We start from the raw sequence: 16,433 nt of genomic DNA, 5'->3' as shown, positions 1-16,433 counted from the left end.
TGAATCACTATGTTGTACATCTGAACCTAATATAATATTGTAAGTCAACTATGTGTCAATAAATAAATAATCATCAGTATCAGTTCAGTCGCTCATTCATGTCTGACTCTTTGCGACCCCATGGATTATAGCACGCCAGGCCTCCCTGTCCATCACCAACTCCCGGAGTTTACTCAAACTTATGTCCATTGAGTCAGTGATGCCATCCAACCATCTCATCCTCTGTTGTCCATAGGCTTAATTTAATTATATGTTTATAATTGTTATATCTTCTCGAGAAACATGCCCTTTATCTTCATATAATACTGCTGTTTGTCTCTTGTAGCATTTTTTTTTAAATTAAAGTTTATTTTGTCTAGTATAGTGTAGCCACTGAGCTCTCTTTTTGGTTACTATTTGCCTGATGTCATATTTTCAATCCTTTTACTTTCAACCTATTTTCTCTTTAAAGTGTGTCTCCTGTAGACAGCATATAGTTGAATTTTTTAATCTATTCTGTCCATCTCCACCTTTTAATTGAGTGTTTAATACACTTATACTTAATATAATTATTGATGAGATAGTCTGTTATGTTGCACCAAAACTGCTGAGCCCATGCTCTAGAGTTCACAAATCATAACTACTGAGCCCACATGCTCCAACTACTGAAGTCCATGTGCCTAGAGCCTGTGCTCTGCAACAAGAGAGCCACTGCAATGAGAAACCCATGCACTGCAATGAAGAATAGCCTCTGCTCGCTGCAACTAGAGAAAGCTTGAACAAGCAGTGAAGATCCAGTGCAACCAAAAATAAATAACATTAAAAAACATAAATCTGACTGTGTCTTCCCCTGCTTAAGCCCATTCATAGATCCACATCACCTACAAGACATACTCCAATCATTACCATGGCAGGGCAGAGAATGCCCTTTTGATTTGATACTGAATCTCCATTCAGACCTTGCAGCTTTTGCCCTAGCCATGCATGAACATACAATTCCGTATAAGTGCTGCATTCTCTCATTAACATTCTTGTCTTTTGTTCTCCTAGTGGTTTAATCAATTCATTCAATAAAATATTTTCTAAGTACCTATCATGTGCCATGGCTTCCCAGGAGGTGCTAGAGGTAAAGAACCCACCTGCCAATATAGGAGACAGAAGAAACAGGGCTTCCCTGGTGGCTCAGATGGTAAAGCGTCTGCCTGCAATGCGGGAGATCCGGGTTCAATCCCTGGGTCAGGAAGATATCCTGGAGAAGGAAATGGCAACCCACTCCAGTCCTCTTGCCTGGAAAATCCCATGGACAGAGGAGCCTGGTAGGTTACAGTCCATGGGGTTGCAAAGAGTCAGACACAACTGAGCAACTTCACTTTCACTTTCAAGAAACAGGGGCTCTATCCCTGGGTCTGGAAAATCCCCTGGCAGAAGATATGGCAACCTACTCAAGTATTCTTGCCTGGAGGATCCCAGGGACAGAGGAGCCAGGCAAGCTACAGTCCATAAGGTCACAAAGAGTCAGAAGCGGCTGAAATGATTTAACACACACACACACCATGTGCCAGGTCCTATGCAAGGCACGAGGGAAAAGGAAATCAGCAGAACAGGCCGAGGTCCTCTTCTTGTGGATGTCACATTGCAGAAAGAAGCTGATAATAATTAAACTAACAAATAAACTGGATAATTGCAGAATGCTGAAACTGCAGTGAGGAATGATAGTACCAGGCAAAACCTTCCATCACTGGTTTGGGAAGTAAAATTCTCTCTGAAAAGACATGTGTGAACTCAAACCTAAGGGATGATGCAGAGTCGATAACTCATGAGAGTCAAGAGATCCTCAGTGCAAAAGCCCGGAGGAAATGAAACCCAGAAAGAAATTAAAATACAGAAAAATTGTCCCGGAAGCCTCCACACATCCAACAAACACACACGCACATGCTCATACATGTGTAGACCTAAGTTCCTCAAGTGAGTAACTGCTGAACGGACCAGCTGACAGATGGGAAATCCTTGCACAGAGCTATGACAAGGGGAAGTCTGTGGGAAAAGGTGCTGTTATTTAGCTGGCCCACCCCTGCTGAGTGAGTCCAAAGTTTCCCTTGGATTCATTCCCACATGAACTTCCACCTTATGAGCTAAAAAGGCCTTTAACATTCACGTTTTTTACAAAGAAAGAGATGAGGATTAAGTAGCAGCTGCTTAGGGTTAGGTGAAGAGAAGAAACATATATATGCTGGGATGTAAAATGATTATATTTTGAAAAGAAACTTAAAACCTCCCATCCATGCTTCTCAGTGTCGTGATCCAACTAAGGAGTGTTGGGTAAGCAAAGCCCTTCAGGGGAGATGGAGAGAGGAACGAGAACGTGTTCCACAAAGCGCAGTGTTGACTGAAGAGGTGTCAGACTTGCCACTAACTGAGTAACCAGCCCACAAACACAGACCCTGCTGAGGCTGAGGACTTATTCAAGAAGTAGAACCATGGCTGGACGGTCCTAGAAAATTCTTCCCAATGCTGGTACTCTCTGCGTATATTTATTTTGTAAATAACTTTTGTTGTTGTTCAGATATGCAGATGACACCACCCTTATGGCAGAAAGTGAAGAAGAACTAAAGAGCCTCTTGATGAAAGTGAAAGAGGAGAGTGAAAAAGTTGGCTTAAAGCTCAACGTTCAGAAAACTAAGATCATGGCATCTGGTCCCATCACTTCATGGGAAATAGATGGGGAAACAGTGGAAACAGCGTCCGACTTTATTTTTTTGGGCTCCAAAATCACTGCTGATGGTGATTGCAGCCATGAAATTAAAAGACGCTTACTCCTCGGAAGGAAGGTTATGACCAAACTAGACAGCATATTAAAAAGCAGAGACATTACTTTGCCAACAAAGGTCCATCTAGTCAAGGCTATGGTTTTTCCAGTGGTCATGTATGGATGTGAGAGTTGGAGGGTGAAGAAGGCTGAGCGCTGAAGAATTGATGATTTTAAATTGTGATGCTGGAGAAGACGCTTGAGAGTCCCTTGGACTGCAAGGAGATCCAACCAGTCTATCCTAAAGGAGATCAGTCCTGGGTGTTCATTGGAAGGACTGATGTTGAACCTGAAACTCCGATACTTTGGCCACCACATGCGAAGAGTTGACTCATTTGAAAAGACCCTGATGCTGGGAAGGATTGGGGGCAGGAGGAGAAGGAGACGACAGAGGATGAGATGGCTGGATGGCATCACCGACTTGATGGACGTGGATTTGGGTAGGCTCCGGGAGTTGGTGATGGACAGGGAGGCCTGGCGTTGTATGATTCATAGGGTCACAAAGAGTTGGCCACGACTGAGTGACTGAACTGAACTGTATTGTTGTTGTTCAGTCACTTGATCACGTCCGACTCATTGTGACCACATCGACTGCAGCACTCCAGGCTTCCCTGTCCTTCACTATCTCCCACAGTTTGCTCAAACTCATGTCCATTGAGTCAATGATGACATCCAACCATCTCATCCTCTGTTGTCGCCTTCTCTTCCTGCCCTCAATCTTTCTCAGCATCAGGGTTTTTTTTCAATGAGTCGGCTCTTTGCATCAGGTGGCCAAATATTAAAACTTCAGTTTCAGCATCAGTCCTTCCAATGAATATTCAGGGTTGATTTCCTTTAGGGTAGACTGGTTTGATCTCCTTGCTGTCCAAGGGACTCTCAAGAATCTTCTCCAACACCACAGCTCAAAACCATTAATTCTTTGGTGCTCAGTCTTGTTTATGGTCCAACGCTCACATCTGTACATGACTACTGGAAAAACCACAGCTTTGACGGTATGGATCTTTGTTGGGAAAGTGACGTTTCTGCTTTTTAATACTCTGTCTAAGTTTGTCAAATTTTTCTTCCAAGGAGCAAGTGTCTTTTAGTTACTTACAATGTGTCAAACCCTTCTCTAGGTTGAAAGATCCATCAGGGAACAAGTAAAGATTGCTTATAGAATTATAATGGGGATAAAGATAGACAACAAGTAAATAAACAGATAACGTACAGGTTGTGTCATTGGTAATAAGTGCTATGGAGGAAAACCAAAAGAAAAAAGGGAATCAAGAAGTGCTGAGAGGTTCTGCTTCCAGCCAAGATGCAGTAACAGGAGTCAGAATTACCAGTACCCTTAAAACAATGAGAAAATCTAGGCAAAATACATTAAAACAATGGTTTTCAAGTCTTTGGACATCAGGTGATGAATGACAGATGAGAGGCAAGAAACAAACAAAGTGAGTTTCCTGGCTGGAGAGAGGCTATTATTATTATAATTCATCATATCAAGAATTAGTAGAGGGGCTTCCTGGTGGTTCAGTGGTTAAGAATCTACCTGCCAAGGCAAGGGACACTGGTTTGACCCCTGGTTCAGGAAGATCCCACGTGCTTAGGAGAAACCAAGCCCAGACACAGCTACTGAGTGGTGCTCTAGAGCCTGCAAGCCACAAATACTGAAGCCCAAATACCTGAGCCTATGCTCTGCAACAAGAGAAGCCACTGCGATGAGAAACCCACACACGGCAACTAGACGACAGCCCTACTCTCTGGATCTAGACAAGGCTCATATGCAGCCATGAAGACCCCCCACAGCCAAAATATCTAAAGAAAAAATGAATAAGTAAATCTTTACAAAAAGAGAAGAGAATAAAACTGCACGCTCATTTTAACAAATTCTTAAATAATGTATATACCAAAATTCAAAACCCACTATCATTTATTTTAAACCTTAATGAAAGTAAATAGACTATTTTCTCACTCTGACAAAATATATTAAAAGTTAAAAATATCTGGGAGTTAACTGACAGAATTATTCCTAAATGTAGCATGTCAGATGAATTCCTATGAAAGTCAAGGACAAGAACAATGGGGACCCAAAATTTTATCAGTCTTATGTAACTTCTGGGTAATATATAAGATAAAATAAAAAATAAGATTTTTAAGTATCTCCTAAGTGTCTTATCAATAAAAGCTTCATTTATTTGGAAAGTATATAGCTGTGTGTGTGTGTGTGTGTGTGTGTGTGTGTGTGTGTGTGTGTGACTGCGTGAGTGCTCAGTCATGTCCGGCTCTTTGAGACCCCATGGACTGTAGCCCACTAGGCTCCTCTATCCAGTCCATGGGATTTTCCAAGCAAGAATACTGGGATGGGTTGCCGTTTCATCCTTCAAGGCCTCTTCGCGATCCAGAGATTGAACCTGAGTCTCTTGTGTCTCCTGCAATGGCAGGCAGATTCTTTACCACTGAGCCACCTCAGAACCCCATAGTTGTATACCCAGAAAAAAGCAAAAAACTTTAATGAAAATCTTTCAAACTGATAAGATAGCTCAATAACATGGCAGCTAACAAATATATATCTTTTTGTTTTAATTTATTTATTTTAGTTGGAGGCTAATTACTTTACAATATTGTAGTGGTTTTGCCATACACTGATATGAATCAGCCATGGGTGTACATGTGTCCCCCATCCTGAACCCCCCTCCCACCTGCCTCCCCATCCCATCCCTCTGGGTCATCCCAGTGCACCAGCCCTGAGCACTTGTCTCATGCATCGAACCTGGACTGGCGATCTGTTTCACATATGATAATATACATGTTTCAATGCTATTCTCTCAGATCATCCCACCCTCACCTTCTCCCACAGAGTCCAAAAGACTGTTCTATGCATCTGTGTCTCTTTTTCTGTCTCGCATATAAGGTTATCGTTACCATCTTTCAAATTCCATATACATGCATTAGTATACTGTATTGGTGTTTTTCTTTCTGGCTTACTTCACTCTGTATAATAGGCTCCAGTTTCATCCACCTCATTAGAACTGATTCAAATGTATTCTTTTTAATGGCTGAGTAATATTCCATTGTATATATGTACCACAGCTTTCTTTTCCTTTCATCTGCTGATGGACATCTAGGTTGCTTCCATGTCCTGGCTATTATAAACAGTGCTGCGATGAACATTGGGGTACATGTGTCTCTTTCAATTCTGGTTTCCTTGGTGTGTATGCCCAGCAGTGGGATTGTTTTTTCCTATATGTCTAAAATAATAGATTATAAGGTGTAATAGAAAAAGATCCCTTTTACTGTAACAAAAATACTTCAAACTCCTATGAGTAGACCTAAATAAAATTTGCTGAATTCATATTGAGTACATACATGATATTTATAGAATTTATGCTATTTTGATATAATAAAGTATGCAAATTAACACCTTGATCGTGGGAGAATAGAAAGAAATGGAACAGTATCACAGGCTGGCAGGTCAATTGAGAGGCCATTGGTATATTCTAGGCAAGAGATGATAAGGCTCTGAACTAGGACAGTAGCAATAGGTACAATTAGGAGGAGAATATTTGGCTGATACTTAAGATCTAGAATCTGACAGAGTTAGAATCACTACATGAGTGGAGTTTTTCAAATAAACTTGTATTAACTTGTACCATTGACAAAGATCTTGAAAGCCAAGACTTGTGAGTGCAGGGTCAAAACTTGAAACAGGAAGTTTTGTTTTTGTTCCAAAAGTTTAGTTTGGAATATCAAGAACCAGGCCCCAAAGGGTTCCTTAAATAAAATTAATACCATAAACTGGTGTTTTTCAAACTGCAAGCTGCACTCGATTAATGGATCATAAAATCCATGTGTAGATTGCAATATGATGTGTAGATGTATTATATAAGAGAACAGAATAGAATAGTAGGCCACAGCCTATTACACATACAAGGACAATTCTCTTTTTATTCATTTATTTTTATTTACACTTTTTATTTTGTGTTAGAGTATAGCTGGTTAACAATATTATAATAGTTTCAAGTGGACAACAAAGGGACTCAATCACATATATACATGTATACATTCTTCCCTAAATTCCCCAATTCCCCTCCCAAAGGATAATTCCTGTTTCTTGATGTTTTTTGCTTTGTACATGGGTGTGGGGGGTGGGGGTCCTCAGTGTAAAATACATTTCTTACTGTGAGTTGCATCAAAGACTTGAAAAATACTGCCATAAGTTATAAATTTAGGGAAACCTTGAGAAAGAGTCTGATTGCCCAGCTTCTCAATAGTCTAGATAAATGAGCCCCAACTAGGAAAGTGCATCAGCTCAGAGGTGACAAGTCATGAAAGAATTTAAAAGAAGATAAGAACTGCAGTGAAAATGCAGCCCCAGGCTGAATGTTTCAGCCTGAGTCAGACATTCAAGAAGAGGAGATTATTCCCAGGAAGAGAAGCAGCAAATGCAAGAGAAGGTGGGAAAATGTCATAGACATTCAGAGGATATAGAAGAGGTCCGTCTAGCTGTAGCCAAGTTAGACTGAGTAATGAAGAGCTGAGAGGATCACACTGGACGTTTATCTATTAATAGTAGGAAGGTTGTTTTTGATGGTCCGTAGGGTATCGTGAAACATTTTTGCTCTGGTGAATGATGTGAAGATAACAGGATGGGCTGGAAGAAAGAGGAACTGAGGGCAAGAAGAATTTTTAGAAATCTCGTAAATAGTTTGGTCCAAAGGAGTAGACAAGATCTGTGGCAGAGGCCATAAAAATAACAAATTGTATGTATTCTAGGATGAAAGCCTTCAAAGCTCTTGGGAATGGGCTAGGAGGAAGGAACAAGAGTGCTAAGATAAAAGCCTCCAGTTCTTAGGCATTGCAAATAAGTCTACTTATTAATGTTGCTGGAATAATTAGTACTATTACTATCATAAATAAGGACTTTACACTTGCATTATACTTCATTATCTCAAAGTATTTTCACATCCATTAGTTATCAGATTTTTGTAATTACCTTAAGAGGCAATGAGGGGCTATACCACTATCTTTGTTTTAAAGATGGGGATAGGGTTTCCTGGTGGCTCAGTGGGAAAGAATCTGCCTTCCAATGGAGGAGACACAGGTTCAATCCCCAATCCGGGATGATTCCGCATGCTGTGAAACAACCAAGTCCATGTACCACAACTATCAAGCCTGGGCTCTAGAGCCCAGGAGTCATGACTATGGAGCTCACATGTCACAACTACTGACACTGGAGTGCTTAAAATAAAGCCTGTGCTCTGCAACAAAAGAAGCCACTGCAGTGAGAAACCCACACACGGCAACAGGAGAGTAGCCCATGCTCGCTGCAACTAGAGACCCAGCACAGCCAAAAATAAGTAAATAAATAAAATTATAAAAATAAAATAGACTTGGGGAAATTGGTCCTCTCCTGGTGGTCCAGTGGCTAAGACTACATACTCCCAATGCAGGGGGCCCGGGTTTAATCACACATACCACAACGAAGATCAAAGATCCAGAGAGCCGAAACTAACACCCGACACAGCCAAATAAATAAATGAATATTAAAAGTATATATGGGAAAATTGTATTCCAAAGAGCTTATCTGGATTTCTAAAGATCACATAGTTAGCGATGGGACTGAACCCACCAGATCTTCTCATTGTTCTCCAGCAATCTCATACTAAACCACAGGCCACATCTCGAGTACTGCCGGTTTCTAATAACAACCCATCAATCTGATGATAAAAATTACTCCAAGAATTGAATGGGCTCAATATTTCAAGGAGAAAGCCCATTAGAAAGGTCACTGTGGCTTGGTGTAAGTTTATTTAATAAATATTTTTCTTATTTGGAGGTTTTAATTTTAAGTATGTGGTCTACTCTTTTTGTATGATTATTTGCTCAAAAAAATTTTTAGTCAGCAACACACCTCGTAAAAATTTAATATGTTTCAGAGCTCTCTTTACAGTTTAAAAAAACACGAATCAGGCATTCTTGCGTTTTGAACGTGGCACCCTCCATAACCGGGCTCTCTCTGAAGAAGGCGCTTCCCGACCTGGTAATGAAATTATTCTTTTTAAAAGAAAATTACACTCGAATGGAGGGTTGTCTCAGACGGTTCCTTCACTGACCAAGGGTCTGAACGTCAGCCTCTCTATGGGTCCTGACTTCCTTGGCCACCCGCACACTTCTCTCTTTAAATTTGGAGAGAGCCTGTCCTCTGATGTGCATTTGGCTTTCAGAGCATTAGAGCAAGACCATGATGACTCAGCTGCCCGAGAGCCCTGGGTTGAAGTCACAGCTCTGGCTCTCCTGGGACGTATAACTTTGAACAAGTTAACTCACCTCTCTGAGCATCATTTTCTCATCTGTCCCATAAAGTGGTTAAGCTTCACATCTCAGAGATATCGCTTGGATGGAGGAAAGCAAACTTGAGAACAGTGAGCCTGAAGTGAGTATGTTTCCTCACTGAATATGTGTTATCTAAGAGCTTCCCCGATGGCTCAGTGGTACAGAATCTGCGGGAGATGCAAAAGATGTGGATTCGATCCCTGGGTCAGGAAGATCCCCTGGAGAAGGAAATGGCAATCTGCTCTGGTATTCTTGCCTGGGAAATCCCATGGACAGAGGAGTCTGATGGGCTAGAGTCCATGGGGTTACAAAGAGTCAGACTCGACCTAGCAACTAAACAACAAGGGCCTCCGAATGACAAGGTTTGCCAAGAGACTGGTTACTGGATTCACAGCTTCACTTACTTAGAAAATTAGTGCTTAGACTTCCAGCTCTTCCCTTTTATCAAGCCCAGAGATTTGTACCCATGGGCAACCTTACCTGGTCATATTCCATAACCAACTACTTTGAACAACAGGTTAGCCAAATTTATTCATAACTGGAGAGAAATAGCCCTAACTTCTTCAGTTCCTTTGTCAACTGAAAAAAAAAAAAAAGCACAACCTAAAAGTTGAGTATTCTCTTTTTCCTGGCAGGAAAAAACTGAGGACTTAAGCTCAGAAGACAGCCTCTCAGATAGCTTTGATACACTGCTCTGAAGAGGTAAGGGAGGGGCCAAGTTGTGCAGGAATTTTGTAACCAAAACCAGATACTCAGAACTTCAAAAGGGTTTTAATTTTGAAGTGTTAACTTCAAAATTAACAATCTCTTGTTAATTAAAGAAAATCAGACAGCTCAAGTTAATGAATTTAGCCTTTTTCTATTGGGCTTCCCTGGTGACTCAGATGATAAAGAATCTGTCTGCAATGCTAGAGACCCGAGCTCAACCTCTGGATCTGGAAGATCCCCTAGAGAATGGAATGGCAACCCACTTCAGTATTCTTACTTGCGAAATTCCATGGACTACAGTTGGACATGACTGAGTGACTAATGCACATGTGTGAGTAGATGTAAGAGTCTAGGCTCATTGAGATCATTCCTTTGATCTGCATCCTAACTGTCTAGGGCCAGCATCCTGTTCTTTCCCATCCTGAATCCCCTCAGGGTCCATAGTCAGAGCGACAGCAGTGCCTGATGGTCTGATTGTCATAACATCCTTTGCTTACCGGTTTGGCAGGTAACATTCTTCGTGGATGCCTTCAATCAGAAAATATTTATTGAGCATCTTTATGCTCAATTATACTGGAAAATGCCTTAAATCATAGGGTGCATACTGGAACGTTTAAGGGGAAATGTCATGTCTATGCATCCACGTGTGCTAAATCACTTCAGTCATGTCCAACTCTTTTACGACCCCATGGACTGTAGCCTGCCAGGCTCCCCTGCCCATGGGATTTTCCAGACCAGAATACTGGAGGGGGTTGTGGTGCCCTCCTCCGGAGGATCTGCCTGACCCACGGTTTGAACCTGCATCTCTTATGTCTCCTGCATTGGCAGGCGGGTTCTTTATCACTAGAGCCACCTGGGAAGCCCCCATGATGTCTGTACCTTAAAATAATTAAGCAGAAATAAAAGAAAGGAAAAGTGGAAAAACTGACTGCTAAACTAGATGAGGAAAATATGCATGTATATTATTTCTGGCTTTCTATACATTTGAAAGTTTTCATGATACAAGTAGAAATAAAACTAAGTATCACAAGAGAGGAATGTCTATCTGGGAAGATTGCGGGAGAGGATTAAGTGAGATACTTGACACAGACCCATAATAGATGCTCAAGAACCATTAATTCCACTAACTTTTGAGTTCACATGAGTTATACACTCTTAGCCACATATACTTAGTTCCTTCACCTTTGAAAACATACCAAAATCTTCACCTTGGAACAACATGATAAATCCTATAGCTTAATTTTGTCTCACAGCCTTGTGTGGGAGTTTTGTAACCAAGATCTCTTGGGCACAAAGACTGACTTTCGTGATGATGGGCCACCCAAGAGTTTTCCACTGACCATTTCTTTTTTAGCTTTTTATTGGAGTAGAGTTAATTTACAATGCTGTGTTGATTTCAGGTACACAGTAAAGTGAATCAGTTATACCTGGACACATAGCCACTCTTCTTTAGATTCTTTGACCATTTCTTTCTAAAAAGAAGGATAAGGCAGAGATAAAAGCTGCCCCTTTGAAGTTAGAGGGATGTGGATGTGTCTTCACTCCCACATGGAATAAAAGCTTAACTGGGCAGCTGATTGACTTGGTGGAACTTCAGTATTTGTAGTCGCACAAAAGGATCATTGTGTCACCCATGGAGATGTTTGTACACCCAGGGGCTATGACGTCCAGTACAAGATAGGTGGACTAGGCCAGAATACTGGAGCGGGCAGCCTTTCCCTTCTGCAGGGGATCTTCCCAACCCAGGGATCGAACCCAGGTCTCCCGCATTGCAGGCAGATTCTTTACCATCTGAGCCACAAGGGAAGCCTATAAGATAGGTGAAGTAATAGTAACTGTCTCCCACCCTTCCGCCCACTCCCCACCCCCCATCCCCAAAAGACATAAAGACCAAGCAAAGGGCCTAATTGGGGTTTGGATTTAGGCAGTGGGTGATTGTTGTACACAGTGATCTTTCGTTGGCATTAGTTACTTTGCTTTCTTGAGAATCCCTTGGACTGCAAGGAGATCAAACCAGTCGATCCTAAAGGAAATCAAGCCTGAATATTCACTGGAAGGACTGATGCTGAGGCTCTAGTATCCTGGCTCCCTGATGCCAGGAGCCAACTCACTGGGAAAGATCCTGATGCTGGGAAAGACTGAAAGCAGGAGAAGAAGGGGATGACAGAGGATGAGATAGTTGGATGGCATCACCGACTCAATGGATATGAGTTTGAGTAAACTCCGGGAGTTGGTGATGGACAGGGAAGCCTGGCGTGCTGTAGTCCATGGGGTCGCAAAGAGTCAGACACAACTCAGTGACTGAACAAAAACTTTGCTTTCTGTTTTTATTTGTTTTCTTTTCATTGATACACTTCAAGGAGAAAATAAGAAATGACAAGAAAAGCTTATTTCAACAAACATGTACTTTTAGAACACGTGCTGGAAGCAGAACTCATTCAATCCAAAAGCGACATCCAGCCCAAGTGGCCAGACAGGCCTCGGAGGCCCCTCCTTTTACAGTTAAGGAAACTGAGTCATCAACTGGCCAGAAATGGGAGAGTCGGGCCCAGCCCTGGGCACCGTGTATCCGTACACGGTGGCTGTTCTTGTCTGAACAAAAGGGTCTTGTGGCAGAGCTGGAAAGAGCAGACGGGACAGAAGAAGAACGATTCTCCTTTTTACTCCTCCAGCCTGGAAGTGGCAAGAACCACAGCAAGGAGAACATTCAACCGTACACATGCCAGCAGAATGACGTGTCAAAGGCACAGAGTAGCTGATTCACTGGGACAGGAGTTCAAGTACCGACAGTCCTCTGAAACTCCAAGCAGAGTGGTGAGGCCTTGCTCAGGTCTGCGAAGGCTCTGAAACAGGTCAACAATCAAAAAGATCCAGGACGCACAGCCTGGAGTGCTGAGAAGCTGCTGCTCAGAAAGGCGGGGCAAAGGGGACTTTTAATTACTGGCCTGTGGGGAGAGACGCCCGTACATGGTCTAAGGATGTGGAAGTGGGTGCGATGTGGTCCTGGGACACTCAACTCACATCTCGGGTCTGCTTTCTGCAGAGGAAGGATGCGCCTGGCCCGTGTGTGTTCCTTCCGCCCCGCTGCGGGTGCTGAGACCAGGGAGGGGCTGGGAGCCATGAGTGAGGCTCTTTCAAGAACCGTCAGGAAGTAGCTACAAAACCCAAACAAACATTCTTATTCCAGAACCTGGAGATGAGCCCAGATAAGTGAGCATGTAACCTCCAGAGCCCACCTCTGGCCCTCCCAGAGACACTGGATCATTCATCCCCTCACTCATCCTCACTATAAACATCCAGGAGACACTACACCATTCCAGGCAATCAGCTAGGCCCCAGGCGACTTGCACATTGCAGCTGATCTCCACACCATCATTCATTCCTTCACTTGTTCATTCATTCAGCGGACATTCCTGAGCATTGTTCTGCATAGTAAGTTCTGGAGTTGCAGCAGGGAGCAAGACCGACCTCCTCCCTGACCTCACTGGTGGTCGAATGGCTGCAGGGCATTCAGGGAGTCGGGGGACCTCAGTTGAAAGCACCTGGACACATAGCTTGAGCCTCAGTTTCTTCCCCTGCAAAATGGGCATTATCCTGCTTTTCCCACAGGGTTGCTATGAGATTCAAAAGTAAAAGAGGTGAAAACCCCACTCAAGTCCTCATAGGTTGGTAAGTATTCTTAGGAAGAGGGGAGGTTTTGTTCATTCCCCCTGAGCTATTTACAGACAAAGAAGGTACCAAAAATCTGTATCGAGTTACTGACTCATAAATGGGGAATTTCATAAAGAGACCACTGTGAGTGCAGTGACTTACTGAGTGCAGAAGGCTGTCAGGGCAGGGCCGAAATCACTTCCATTACATTCGAAGAGCACAGTGTGGTTTACAAAGGCGTTTTTGTAATGTGTAGAGCACCTCGGCAAGAGTTAGCCTTACTCAGGTGGGACTGAGGCGGTGTGGGGGGCGGCGACGTTGCTCACCTGGTTTGCCCACCCTGGAGGCAAGAAACTGAACTCCAGATTTGGTTAGCATTTTTATACCTGAAAATATGTTGAGAATAACTGAATCCAAACTATGAGATAAAGAACAATGTGCAGATCTCTACCTATGTGACTCATTGTGAAGAGTCATTGGCAAAGACCTTGATGCTGGGAAAGATTGAAGGCAGGAGGAGAAGGGGGCGACAGAGGATGAGATGGTTGGATGGTATCACTAAGTCAGTGGGCATGACTTTGAGCAAGCTCTGGGAGATGGTGAAGGACAGGGAAGCCTGTTGTGCTGCAGTCCATAGGGTCGCAAAGAGTTGGACACCACTGAGGGGCTGAACAACAATTTAACAATCTACAAGACGTACATCAATGGCACGCTCCAAACCCTGTCTGTGAGTTCTCCAACTTGATCAGGCAAACAAAAGGCATGCCCATCGGCAATCTTTCTTTTGCGTGTAGTATTTCTCGATTGGTTGAGATAAGGGGAGAAAGGGGAGCGGAGGGGGACTGTCACAAGGGTAAAATTGGTTGAAGGCATTTCCCAAAATCTTCTTGACGCTTATCCCTGCTTCCCAGGTGACCATCACTGCAGGATCCCTGCTTCCCCAAAGTGAGCATCACCGCAGAATTCCTGCTTCCCAAAGGTGAGCATCACCGCAGGACAGAGGAGGGTTGACAGCAGCCCTGCCCTCTGATTGGACCCCGTTCAAGGTCGTACCATCTGTGCTGCCCTGATAAGGCATCAGTTTCTGGTCTTCTCATTGTTCCATGAGAATCTGAGTTTAACCCAACCTGCATTGGAACACACATTTTCTCACTCTGGGACTGAATTGTCTAAGAAATCTCCATCTCATTGTCTACAATTGCTTTGTGCGTTTGGGGGAGGGGGTGGGGCGGGCAGCGAGGGGGTAACTGGCTGAATTTTTATGATCCTTATTGTTGCTTTCCTGACAGCCACGTCAAAACTTGGGGACACCTGTTAGTCTTCCGCTAGACAGCTTACAGAGGTGTCCACGGAAGGTGCCTGTCACTGAGGACGACTCGGCTCGTCCCTGCGTGTTAGCAGGGGGAGCGCAATATGGGTCACCCTAGAGGTTCTGCCCCACCCTGAGTATGTCAACAACTCTGTGTCATTTCCTGTATCCCAGAAACAAAACGAAACTAAAAGCATGTCCTTCTCTATCTGCGGGAGCCTGTGGCTTTGTTGACCATTTTCCATTCACTCATGAGTGGACCAGCCCTCTATAACCAACATCACATTTGAGCCTCAAGACTATACTGGGTGGTGGCCGGAGCACATAGAGACATATCAGTCGAACTTTTTTCCCAAAGGAACAGAATAGAGCGGTCTTGTCCTTCATCCCTTCTAGCTCCAAACTGATAGACAGCTTCCAGTCAACACCTTGACCTCTCTGATCCTCAATCTCTCTGTCTGTAACCCCTCTTCAACCACACAGGCTGTTTCTGCTCTGACTTTGGCTACAACTCCATGCAGGAATCAACTCCATGCCAGATTGCACAAGAAATCCAGTCACTTCAAGAAGTTCATGACTTTTAGAGATGGTAACTGAAGGGCTGGGGGTGGGGGTGGGGGTCCTAGAAGAAGGTCAGCTCATGCCAAGCATGGCAGCAGCCACTAAGGAGCCGGTGTTCTCCAAGTTTCCATCAAGACTCTCTCTCTCACTATTGCCCCTCCCCCATGCAATCCCACCAGCCTCTCCCCCCACACAAGACTTCTTCAGCATCTTCCCTGCACAGGAGATGGGAATCTGGTCCTTTCTTCCAGAGATCATCTCTGGTCCCAGCATCCTTCCCAGGTCTCATGTAAAGGTTTCTCTAAACAAAGACAGTCCCTTGTAGAAGGAAGAGCTGAGGATCTAAGTCTCTCCTCCTCTACAAGAAGATTGTAATATAATAACATGTCCTGTCCCCAGCCTAGGTTCTCATGAGGACCAAATGAAGGAGAGTGGGTGCAAGCAATCTTTGTAAGATGCAAATTAACCAAATGTCAGTACTGATGGTGGTGGTGGTGGCAGTCGCGTGGCATTAGAGTTGGGAGAAGTGACGCCCAAACCCAGTATATACACCTCCCACACACATGCTCACACACATGCACACACACACACACGACTGAAATAAAGGGCTCACAAAGCAATATCTACCCTACTGCGTGCTGTCTACTCTCCAGTATTTACTCTCTTCCCTTCCATTGCATTTAAAAATGCCAATTGTGCCCACAAAACTTCCTCCAAACCCACCAGTGAGTCACCAGCCTGACTTAGAAGAATCCTGATACAGTCCCAGCTTCATTGTATAAAGATGAAGCACATAAGGCCCACTGATTTTCTGAAACAAACGTCTGCTGCCCTCCTACCAGCTCACACAATGTGCTGGACTTGGGGCATGCCAAGGCCGTGTGCTCCTCGGCGGGTCTGGGCAATGATGAGCACAAGTTCGTATGATCCCAGGACAAGGGCTGGAGTTAATACTACACACAGAGTTCTTTTCTTTAAAAAATCGCTTGCCTAGTTTAGTTTTAAAAAATAGCAAAGCTTTTATTCTAACTCTATTTTTGAAAACTTCCATTTGCAACCCCAGTTGATGAAAAACAAAACATAAACGTCCGTGACTTCTGCTCT

General features: G+C 43.5%; 1 long non-coding RNA gene across 1 annotated transcript in view; it reads left to right on the top strand.

Moving 5' to 3' along the window:
- The window catches only part of LOC145505025 (uncharacterized), a 50,080-nt gene extending 35,104 nt beyond the window's left edge, over positions 1-14,976 (top strand). Inside the window, exons 3-4 of the long non-coding RNA XR_014052719.1 lie at positions 14,371-14,438; positions 14,749-14,976. This is a non-coding gene — a long non-coding RNA (uncharacterized LOC145505025). The remainder of the gene's footprint in view (positions 1-14,370; positions 14,439-14,748) is intronic.
- The last annotated feature ends 1,457 nt before the right edge of the window (positions 14,977-16,433 follow it).

Source organism: Giraffa tippelskirchi, chromosome 1, assembly GCF_054371585.1.
Source record: "Giraffa tippelskirchi isolate mGirTip1 chromosome 1, T2T-mGirTip1v1.2.pri, whole genome shotgun sequence".
NCBI lineage: Eukaryota > Metazoa > Chordata > Mammalia > Artiodactyla > Giraffidae > Giraffa > Giraffa tippelskirchi.
The sequence above is the reverse complement of the archived record's forward strand: the minus strand, read 5'-3'. Positions and strand labels throughout refer to the sequence as shown.